This window comes from Lissotriton vulgaris, chromosome 7 (assembly GCF_964263255.1).
Source record: "Lissotriton vulgaris chromosome 7, aLisVul1.2, whole genome shotgun sequence".
NCBI lineage: Eukaryota > Metazoa > Chordata > Amphibia > Caudata > Salamandridae > Lissotriton > Lissotriton vulgaris.
The window spans coordinates 767,459,138-767,471,502 of NC_141695.1; positions in this window are offsets into that span (position 1 = coordinate 767,459,138).

Sequence of the window (12,365 nt, forward strand, 5' to 3'; positions counted from 1 at the left end):
AGTAGACTAGACTGGCACTAGCATTGGCAAACAAAAACAAAGAAGTCATTTGCCTGAGAGAGAATGTGAGAGAAGTAGAAAATTATAGTACATAATACGGACTAAAATATACAAACAATATTGCAACTGCTAAACGAACTCAAAGAAATCAATGGTGTCGGGTACTGTGTCAAGTAGAAGAAGATAACTGTAGTTGCGATGGAGTCATTAAAACACAATACAAATCGTAAACTTAAATGCTCTAAAATTAAATTCAAACAATGCCAGCAATTATTTACATTTATTTGTTGGGTCACTTTGGGAAATTAATTGCCTTGTACACTAGTACATAAAGTGAGCTTGGGTGGGCAAGCAGAAGAAGATCCTCGCCCTGCCTCGTTGATATTTGATTTCATTAGTGTTGCTTTCACCACATCTGCCGCAGCAAGCGTGTGATCAATTGTTGGTGTAGATTTAATGTAGTAATATCACACCTCAATATAAAACCACACAGCCCGGGGGAAGAGGGTTAGGGTTTGATGAATGGATGGGAACGGGGGTTTGGGGAAAGGTTTGACAAAGAAAAACAGTACGCATGGAGACAACAAAAGCAAAACAATGAAGACGATGATTGTTGATCCACAACTACCCAATAAATGTAAATTCAAGTAAGAACAACAAAATGGATGCATGATGAAGGTTTATTATTAACTTGATGGTTAATAATAGGTGGTAATTACTTAACTACTACTACACAATTCAAAGGAAGTATTTCTTATATATGATATGAATATGACTTTTGCCTAGGCTGTATGCCGTCTGAGAAACCGTAATACCTGATGTAGCGGGCTGAAAGCTAGCAAAGAAAATTAAGAGATAGTTTAAGTGAACAATCAATTACCAAACACAAGCGTAAATAAATGAAGAGGAAAAAGGAATCAAAGAAAAATATGAAAATGATACTAAAGTTAATGTATTATCCAGGGCCAAATGTGTAGTTGTTTCTCGTCATTCATTTTTTTCCTCCCTTCCATGGACACTGTGACTGATTATATCATTCTTGGGCGCCTCTGGCTGGATGATGATGAGGAGGATTGGTAAGGTAAGTGGGAGTTGTTGCTCCACGTATAATAGCGCTGGGTGAAAGGCCGGCCTGTAAGTGTTGATGAAAGAAGAAATGGGGTATTACAAAATAAGTTAACGGAATGAAAACATAAAAATCAATTATGGTGTAGTGCAAAAAAGACAAGACTCGTGAGCGAGAAGATTTTCAGACTGAGGCTGCTTGGATACATTGATTAACTCTACTCTTCTAGTTGCACAGCAGTCATCGAACAGAACAACAAGATAGGAGCCAGCACAGAACAGTTACAGGGCCACACCACAACACCGGGCCGTGAGTCTGTGGCCCAAACTCCATTTACCTACATTTTGCACAGTTTCAGACAAAAGGCAAATACATCAACCTAGCATTTTCCAAAGCAAGTGATTAATTTACATCAATGCGCCAATGTCAGTCAATCATACCACTATTCTATTCCACCACTGCACACACATGTAGCCTAGGTCTACTGTGGTTCTTGTTGATTGGTTGTGTGTTTACCTTGTATTCCACTTCCTGAACATATTCCATCAATTATCTCTGATCAAATTGACTGACAGCGTGCAAAGATGGTATGGTGGTCATCATCATCATCATCCGGTGTGGCACGTGTACGTGTTCTCCAACAGACCACCAACAGCAACTCAGTCTGTAGTGAGTGGCTACGATTAAGTCCAGACTGCACCTGCAGTAGTAGGAGTACAATTGGATACATATTATTAAACAACATGGAAACATTGACCATCACTTGAGACACAAGTACTTTGTTATTATATTAAACTACTAGTATATTTCTACTTCATGTACATTTGCTCTGAGTCAGCAAGCAGCCAATGCAATGTATGGCATCATTCATTTCATATACCTGTCTTTCTCTTCTTTGTGGCTGTCAGATCACAGATGCAGCAGAGTCTTCTGAAAGTGATGATGACTTTACTTTAATTTTGGAGCCCTGCTCAAGTTCTGACATTGAAGAGTTGTGTATGCCTGCAGACAGAGGCGTAGCCTTAAGACAGTGAGGCATTTCAGATTGGAAACAAAACAGAAGATGGCTATAGTCACGTACGTTTCACTTGTTATGGAGGGACTGTTAGAGGCTACATTATTGCACTATTGTCCATCTCCATCTAAAGTATGGCAAGATGGAAATGTATTTAGGGTGAGTCAGGAAGATGGAGCAGGACTCTGATGAGTGGAGTGCACAGTAAATGCTCAGATGTGCAACTCCAATAGGTAATTAAAAGAGAAAGGAAGATGGTGTTGGTTTTGAAGTTTGAGTCAGAAAGACACATACACACAAATAAGGAAGGGAGAAATAAAGGAAGGGAGAATGTAACAATTTCAAAGCCTAGTTGTCAGGGAAGAGGAGCATGTCCTCAAACCCTGATGGTTCTTTTGACAGAAGTAGGTCCTGTAACCCACTACTTATTTCTTCCGACTCACTCTCCTCTTGCAGCTCTGATTCACGTACTTTGTAGTCTGGTGGTATCAAGTGCTGATTAATTTTTATCATGGTTAACCCGTCCACGCTTTTGGGCGAGAGATTAGTCCTTTTAACAGTCACAATGGCACCAGCAGCACTGAAAACACGCTCAGAAAAGACACTTGCAACAGGGCAAGCTAGATACTTTATCGCCAGCCTGCTGAGCACTGGCCATTGGCTTCTTGTCCTATACCAATACACCAATGGCCTTTGCTCCATGAACACCTCTGTTGTGTCATCCAGATAGGCCTGGACCATTCGCTCAATGTTCATTGGTGCTCAGGTTTGCTCGTCCTCTTTTTGCTTTGCGACAGCAACGGACTTACCCATCCCTTTCTGTAGAAACCAAGCAGCTATTTTTTTGCTTGTGTCTGATGAATCAGATCCTGTTGGTGCAGTTGTTGTTATTGTTTGTGTTGGTGACTGCTGGGAAGCAAACACACTGCTCGCATGCTGTGAAGAAGAACTTGACTCTGTAGGATGCTCAGTAGTACTTGCACTGTCCTGGGCTGGCACTGGCCGGCCCCTAATTGAGAGCCGTTCATTTTCTAAATCAGTGGCTTCCTCGGCTATTACAGTTTTGTACATGGAAACATCCCCTTCTGAAAAAGGAATTACTGCATTACTGTTCACAAATAATTTGTACCGGGGATCAAAAATTGTGGCAGTAATGTAATGTTGATGTGACACAATCTTATTTTGAATCCTTGTATTCTCAGATAAGCAGCCGGCTAAGGACTTCGCCAAAATACATGCTTCAAGTTTTCCTTCAACACCTTCGTATGTTTCAGACACCTCCTTCAGCTCTTGCTCTCGCATGTACAACAATGGGATAGCTTGGCTCATAGTACAGTCCTCCCTGCTGACTGCACGTGTGAAGACCTCAAAAGGAAGTAGCATCTCTGTCAGGCATTTAATGAGGTCCCATTGCGACATCTCAACTGCCATGGCTTTAATAACAGTTGGATCCCCTGATCTTCTTGACATTGTCATGACATAAGCATTAAGTGGTATGTACTGCTCAAACAGCCGATCAAGCATGTAATAAGTAGAGTTCCAACGTGTTGGTACCTCCTGGATGAGTGCTTTGACTGGCATTTTATACTCACGTTGAATGACCCGTAGCTGCTTCCGGGCTTTAAAAGAATGATTGAAATGTGTGCAGATTCTTCTGCAAATGATCAGTAAGTTGTTGACTTTGCTTTCATTTTTCAGAAAGTCTTGAACCAGAATGTTAATGCAGTGTGCCAAACACGGGACCCTGAAATAGCGATCATCTTCCATGGCCTTAACTACATTACTGCCATTGTCGGTGGCAACCAAACCAATATTGAGGCCTCTTGGTCGCAGCCATTCAAAGACCTTGCTATTGAACTCATCCAAAATGTTTGCAGCAGTATGCGATTTCTCCATAGCAAACATGGCTACAGTAGCATGCCTGCAAGTATCATTAAAAATCTCAGTAGTGTCAATGCCTGTAGATATCTTGTCTCTAACACCTGAAAAAGAGATCCAGTGTGCAGTGATACACATGTAATCAGTGGCTTGGCAACTGATCCACATGTCTGTTGTCAGGTGGATACTATGCACAGCACTCTGCTACAAGGCTTTTCCAAGCAATTCCAGCACGTCGTGGTGTAGTGCTGGAACAGCAACTCTGGCAAAATAGTAGCGGCTGGGAACATTCCATTTTGGGCAGAGGGTTGTCACAAATTTCAGGAAACCCACCCCTTCAACAAAAGAAAAAGGGAGAAGGTCCAGAGCTAACATTTTAGCAAGCTTAGCATTGTACAAACGTGCTATTGGGTGGTTGCGTTCATACTTTTCCTCCCGCCTAAACATGCTAACAATGGTACGCTGCTTGGTATTTCTTTCAATTATGCCCGATGCTGTCATTCGCGTCGCAGACTTCGCAGCCGTACTCCTTGGTGTCTCCAGGTTACTACTCTTACTCTGGTGCCACAGAGATGTTGCTGATGCGGAGGATGTGGGATCTACCACTGCAGTGCTGGGGAGTGGGACAGGGGTACTTAGTGTACCACTACCAGATAGAATGTCTCCCTCTTCTTCCTGTTCGACCCGTGGACCTTCTACTGCTTCCCCACCAGCAATAATGGTTCCTGCTTTTATGATACGTAGGTGGTCCTCCCACTTGATTGTGTGGTGTTTTTTCATATGGGTCATTTGGCCTCCGGTACCATAGTTTGTACCAAGCTTACCACGACTAACAGAGGAATGACAAATGGAGCATATAGCAATGTTCTCCTCATTTGCGCTAACTATAAAGAATTCCCACACTGGGGAGCTTAACTTTTGTCTCCTGCTAGAGGTGCCACTTCCAATGCCGGATGAACTGGAGGTTGTGTGGTGAATTTCACTATGTGGCTGCGCAGTAGTACCACTACCTACTTCTGCTGAGGTGGAACTTGTGCTGGATGTAGGACGCTGCCGGCTGCGTGCAAATGTAAAAATGGAAGCTGGAGGTAGTTTTGGTGTGGCTTGTGTTGGTGGTATGCGTGCTACATCCCTAGTCGCAGCCATTCTTGATAGGGTTAAAATGTTGGTCTCCATGTCCTCAGGGCCAGGAATAATGCTTGTGATGACTGGGTCTGACTCATCATCACCATCATTATCCGGCTGCTCAACATCGCACTCCATAAGTGGTAGGCTTCCTGGAACCTTCCTTTTCCCTAGCCTGGTCTTCTTGGGATGTCTCTCCCTCTCATGCTCAGATTGTTGTGGCTCCCAATTGAGGTCAAGATCATCAGAAGGGATGGTTGGCGAAGAACTCGATGGACTAACCCTCCTTTTCCTTGGTGGGGATTTGGAAAACAATAGATCTCCTGCATGAGGTGCTGCCTCTTCTTGCTCTGCATCAGGCTCAATTTCCTGAACTGCCCCAACTTTGGGAGGAACAACAACTACCATTGTGAGGTTCCGTGACGGTTCCGTGACGACTTGAACCCGTGTTTTCAAGTTTGTCGGAAATACCTAATATTGGTATCAGTGAACCGCAAATGATCCATTTAGTATATCCTAGTGTTTTCGCTACGCTACGAGCAAGAGCACTCCTTCCATTGACACATTTCTGATATACCCACGGCATCCATCTTAGACCATGGCCGCCGCCATTTTGTGTTTCCTTGCCCTCACATATGCAATAGCCTCGGATCACTTCATTCACTCCACTTTGATTAAGGACACGTAGCCTTAGCCGGAGATTCACCTCTTACATGACACGTGCACCTTAAACCAGATCACGCTGTAGCTGCATGACTCGACAAAGGCTGCCTCCTCTGCCCGAGGCCAGCCCTGCCAAACTGGTCTTCGTGTCCATTGTACCTGATCATGATTAGGCGGCCGAAGCCGGTAGCCTTGCCCATTTACAACCCACAAACATCCCTTATCCCACTTTTCTATCTCCCACACCTGGCTCTGTTTCTTTCTTTCTGAATCTTTATTAGGGGGAGGTAACGAACTTTACGATGAGGCGGTCCGGGTCCTGAATGCAATATTGACAGGGAATTGTGACAAACTAGTGGGAACCCCTCTCTTCGCAATGTTTGGCCCCAGATATTATCGACGGTTCCTGTGTAACACCAAATATTTATTGTTTTAGACACGAAGGTTTTGGGAATGTATTACATGTAAAGAATTTGCCCCTAGCATAAAAAACCGTATATAAGGAGCAACCCACTTTGTACAAATCGAACAGGCTCCTAGTCTCTGCCCGTGTGTAGATTCTGTGACTTCTGTGTCCCTGCAGTAATAAACCTTTGGTCTTTGACGCCACCATCGAGAAGCCCGTGTTTCTGTTCATTTGTGCACCAAGGCAGGTGGAACTCCGGGGTCTTTGGGTGTTGTACCCTGACACCTCTGGACGGAACCAAAAAGTCCAGAACTCCAATTGGCGCCCAACGTGGGGCGACGTCATTCGGTACCGGTCCAAAAGCCTGAAGAGTTCGAGAAGCTTCGTGTGAAGATTCCTGAGGGAGGCGCCCCACTTCATCGATCCCGGCATATCGCAAAAGTGGCCCGAAGTTCTCTTCCACGAGGGTTTCCCGTTCAGGACGGCTGCAGTGGGCCGTTGCCTTGACCGTCGCCCTGTCCTGGACCCGAAGTGGTGCAGTCCTTAGTACGGCGAAACGTGACGGGTTTCTCCTTGGTGACGTCTTCAGTGACTCAGTTAAGTATTTAGTGATAGCTAGCTGGTTACTTTTGTGAGGATTGTTAAAATCCTTGATCGGTTCTTGGTTTGGTTTGGTTTTGTTAGATTATCACTGGTTGTTCTAGTTACGATAATCTATTTGGTTTAGTTTTGGGTATCGATACATCAGTTCGTTTTGGTAGGCCTAAGTTCTTGGTTCGAGTGCACATATTTGTTCCGTGTTTTGTTTGTTTTGTGTTCCGGACTGAAAATGGTAAGTCGGAAAATGTTGTCTTGTTTTAGTTGCAACAGTGACTCACGATTGGAGGACTCTTGTCTGGTTCCTCCGATTGGGACTCCCCTATATGATTTATATTGTAAGTATGGCGTGGGTCCTATAACTTATAATGAGATATGGGTTCGCTATTGTAAGAAGGATGGTGTCCTTAGTTGGCCACTGCATGGTAGTTTTGAGCAAGAGATTCTCGACAATTTGGAAGCGAAATTGTTCAAGAAGAAAGCCCGGCCGGCTATGTTTGATTCCTTCCGTTATTGGCGGAAAGAATCCAAACAGAGAGAAATGAGAAGGTTGAAGAAAGAGCAGAAAGAACAAGAAGAGTTAACTCTAGAGCAAGTGACTAAACAGTTGCAAGCTAACGAGTGTGAGAAGATCATAGATGTAGCCATTAGAGAACATAACTTAGCGATTGACAAGTGCTATCCTGCCTTGCCATCGAAAATGGCTAAGATACTGGAGGACTCCGAAAACGATCCTCTGCTATCTTATCTGTTACGGTCACCTCCACCGTATGCACAAGGTGCTACGACTCCACTAGTCCCGAATGTTCAATTGCCGGTTGCTGGACAACCTGGTGCTCCTGCTCCTATCCCTCAGAATCAAGTTCCTGTACTTCCTGTGATGAATGTAAATGTTCCTACAGCTCCTCCTCTTCCTACACTGCCAGCCACTATACCTACCTCTGTACCTACTGCTCCAGAAATTATTTTCCTCGATTCTCCTACTGCTTCCTCATCTATTCCTACCTCCACTGCATTCTCTATGTCTGCGAGTGTACTAACTCCACTTTCTGTTCGTCGAAGAATCACTGATTCGGTTACTAATATGCTGTCTCCTATATATAAAACTTTGATTAAGACTCCTACTCCTGACTCTGTACAGAGACGGAGTCAGCTTCCGAGTACTGAAGAACGGGGAGTTTTAGACTCCACGGCTCTCAGATGGATTTCGAAGGGTAGAAGATATAGTACGAGAGATGTGCTAGACACATTTATGCAGTGGGGGGAACCAACACAGCGATACGTCTTTGATGAGATGTGCTCGTTGTTACGTGAAGAGATGGAAGAAGACGATGTCGAATCAGATTTGGAAGATTTAATTAGGGTTCAAAAGGAGTTTGCTGCTGGAATGATAGTGGGTGAGAAAATAAAACAAGCGATGGAACTCATTTTAAGTTTTAGGAATGAACCATCTCTTCGTTCACCAAGAGATTTAGAGAAAAGTAAAATGAAGCTAAGTCGCCAATATCCTATGAGGGAAGTTCCTCCAATCTGGCGCGAAGCAGTGGCACGTGATGATAATGCTGGTATTGCAGGTGCTCCAGCGCAGTTCCAACGAGTGTGGATACACATTCCATGGAAGCGAGCAGAAGTATTAGCAGTGAAACAGGCCTTGCCAGATCCGCGTAAGAATCCAGCCGGATATTACAAAGAATTAACACAGACAGTTGAGGCTTGTATAATGAACTTAGCCGACATTGATATGTTGTTTGGTAATGTAGTTCCGCAACCAGTGTGGGCTAAAATTCGTAGAGAAGATCATCAAGTTGCTTTAGGTGGTGATTGGGCAGCTATCACTGCAGCAGATGGTCAACAAATAGGTGGTGCGAAACCTGAACCTTTGATCGCTAATCTGCCAGGTAGAATAATTGATCTAATGAAGACTCTGATGCCAGCATTGCGTGTTAATTGGGACAAGTTGTCAGCATGTAAGCAAAAGAAAGACGAAAGTGTCTCGGACTTCTTCACGAGGTTCGAAGAAACTTTTGTGGATCATAGTGGTCAGGACATGAGTACAGAAGGAGGACAAAGATTGTTTGTCGATAAATTTGTGCATAATTTGTTACCTGAATTATGCAATAAATTAAAAGACTCAGAAAGTGCGTGGGCTGTATCTACGACAGCGCAAATACTTGCGACTGCGCAGTACTACGAAAATAGGGATAAAGAGGAAAAGGAAAAATCAGAAAAGAAAACGAAAGATTTAAAAACTAAAGTTCTTTTGCAGCAGGCGTATCCGCCTCGCACGAACCAGACTAATACGCAGCAAAACTCATACCAAAGGACAGATTATAGTACATCAAGACCTCAATATCAGTGGAATCAATGCGCGTACTGCAAGAAAGAGGGTCACTATAAAAATGAATGTCCGATCTTAGCGCAGAATAATGCAGCAGCAGCTCAAAGAGGTCGTGGTGGTTTTGTGCAGAATTCTAGAGGACGAGGACGAGGTGCTATGCCTCCACAAACGAATGATCGTCCCTCCAATCACTTTGATCAACGAAATGGACAATCTGTTCAGCAAAATAGATCTCAGCAATATCTTGTTGAAGATTATTGTGAAGTAGAAGAGGGTTTTCAACAAAATGGGTACTAGGACAGCCATGGACAGAGAGAGGGAGTAGTATCAGTTCCAGTGGATCAGAGTGGGCCTTATGTCGCAGTAGCAACATCAGGTGTGGTCGAACCGTTTCTGTTGGATACTGGTGCCGCAAAAAGTTCTATCATGCATGCGAAACTCCCTGGCGCACCTTTGTCTGGCTCAACAAATGTTTCCGTAGGTTTTTCAGGCGCCCCTGTGTACAACCCGATATCTGGTCCTTTGTCTATTTCTGTTGGACCGTGCCAATTGAAAGCACCCCTGATTTTGACGACAGGTTGTAATGAAAATCTGCTTGGTTTAGATTTGTTAAAACGACTATATGCGACATTGTACTGTTCTCCGGAAGGGGTACAGCTTACACTGGGTAAAAATATCACCTCTCCGATGTACTTGTCAATGGACGCACTCCCGCCGGAGCTACGTTCACTCCCTGATTCTCTTTGGGCGACTGGTCCTAATGATGTAGGTCTCCTAGAAATTCCACCGTATGTAGTAACTTTGAAAGCAAATGTGAAATTTCCAAGAATTCCCCAGTATAAAATATCGAGTGAAGGTGAGCGTGCACTTTTATTGATTGTGCAAGATTTGATCAAGAAGGGTGTGGTTGAGGAAACTAGAGGAAATGTCTGTAACAGTCCTGTATTACCGATTCTGAAGCGAACTGACCCTACAAAACCTCCAGTTTATAGATTTGTCATAGACCTTAGAGAAGTTAATAAGATTGTAATTCCGCAGTTTCCTGTAGTGCCAGACATTACTGCCTTGTTAACATTGATACCTGCTACAGCTACATGGTTCTCAGTTATAGACCTAAAGAATGCTTTCTTTAGCATTCCGATAGCCGAAGAAAGTAGGGATATTTTCGGCTTCTGTCTAGGAGGTCGCAGTTTCAGATTTAAACGCGCTCCACAAGGCTATTGTGAAAGTCCATCCATTTACAGTCAAGCTTTAAAAAGTCAGTTAGATTCTTTTGTCCTTCCTCCAGGTTCGGCTCTAGTGCAGTATGTAGACGATCTTTTAGTGGCTGCAGATGACAAGGAAACTTGCAAAGCAGCTACAATTTCCCTATTGCATCATTTGTCTAATTTGAATCATAAGGTGTCACCTTCAAAAATGCAATACTGCTGCCAAGAAGTGACCTACCTAGGTCATCTCTTGTCAAAGGAGGGAAGGAAGTTGACCCCAGAAAGAATAAAAGCAATTACGCAGATGAGTGTTCCACGCACACAGAGAGAAGTACGTGCCTTCCTAGGTATTACCTCTTACTGTAGGCAGTGGATCCCAAATTTTTCTCTTTTAGCAAAACCGTTGGTAGCTTTGACTGGGAAAAATGTTCCGAGTCCGGTGCCATGGTCTGATGAATGTCAAGAGAGTTTTACTGAATTGCGAAAAGCATTGTGTTCAGCTCCTGTATTGGGTACACCTGATTACAGCAAGCCATTCACGCTCTACGTTCACGAAAGAGAAGGTTGCGCGTTGAGTGTTCTGACACAGAAATTTGGTGATAAACAACGCCCTTGTGCGTATTTTTCATCAACATTAGATCCGGTAGCCAGAGCGTTACCTAGTTGTTTGAGGGCTACAGCGGCAGCTGCAGCTTCCATTCGACAATCTGCTGGTTTGGTGATGAACAAAATGTTAGTGGTCATGGTTCCTCATGCAGTTGATACACTCATGAACCGAACGAAGACACAACACCTTACTAGTGCGAGATTATCTGGTTACGAGCTGACATTATTAGCGAGTCATATTCAGATCAAAAGATGCAATGTATTGAATCCAGCAACATTGTTGCCGACTGATCAAGAGTCGAGTGATTCTGAGCCACATGACTGTTATTTCAAAACGGAGGAAGAGACAAAAGGACGTATCGATTTAAAAGATACTCCTCTATCCAACCCAGATGGTACGCTGTATGTGGACGGGTCATGTTTTAAATTGGAGAATGGTGATGTGACTGCTGCTTATGCGGTAACGACTTTGAAGACGATTGTGGAGACTGCGAGAGTGAGTCAGAATTCTGCCCAAGCTGCAGAATTAATAGCTCTAACGAGAGCGTGTGTTTTAGCTGAGGGAAAGAGAGTGAATGTGTTTACAGACAGTCAGTACGCATTTGGCGTGGCCCATAGTTTTGGCCGGTTGTGGAGAGAAAGAGGTTTCATTACGTCCCATGGGACTAAGATCCAACATGGTCAGCTAGTTAACGACTTGTTGGAATCTCTAACCTTGCCGACTGAAGTTGCGATTGTGAAGTGCAGTGCTCATAAAGCAATCACGGATGATGTTGGTCGTGGGAATGCCTTTGCTGATGAAACTGCTAAGCAGACAGCTAGAGACACGATGAGTAGAATGTACGTTGCTACGTCTGCAAGATGGATTGCTGAGTCTGGAATGTGTGAGGACACTATGGAAAGTGTGAAAGAGATTCAGAAAGAAGCGACTGAGGAAGAGAAACGTATATGGAGAGAAAGTACGGGCAAATTGGACTCAAATGGATGTTGGATTGATTTAACAGAACAGCAGCGTTGGATGTTGCCTGATGCATATGTGCTTGCAGTAGTGACGATGGCACATGGAGTTGCGCATATAAGTTCTAAAGGGATATGTAAGATGTTAGCTCCGGTCTGGAAGAATGAGGGAATCAGTAAGTGTGCAGAGAGAGTGGTGAAAAACTGCATGGTGTGCTTGATGCATAATCCTGGCAAGGGAACTCCAACTCCAGCTGGCCATTTCGCTCCTCCTTCCTGCCCCTTCGAAGTGATTCAGTTAGACTTCATTCACATGGAACGCTGCAACAATTTAAAGTACGTCCTGGTGGTAGTTTGTGCTTTTTCCAGGTGGATAGAAGCATACCCACTAAAAGACAACACTGCCCTATCAACTGCCAAAATTCTTCTCAAGGAATTTTTCCCTAGGTTTGGAATGCCACGGATCGTATGGTCAGATAACGGAAGTGAGTTTATAGGGAAAGTTA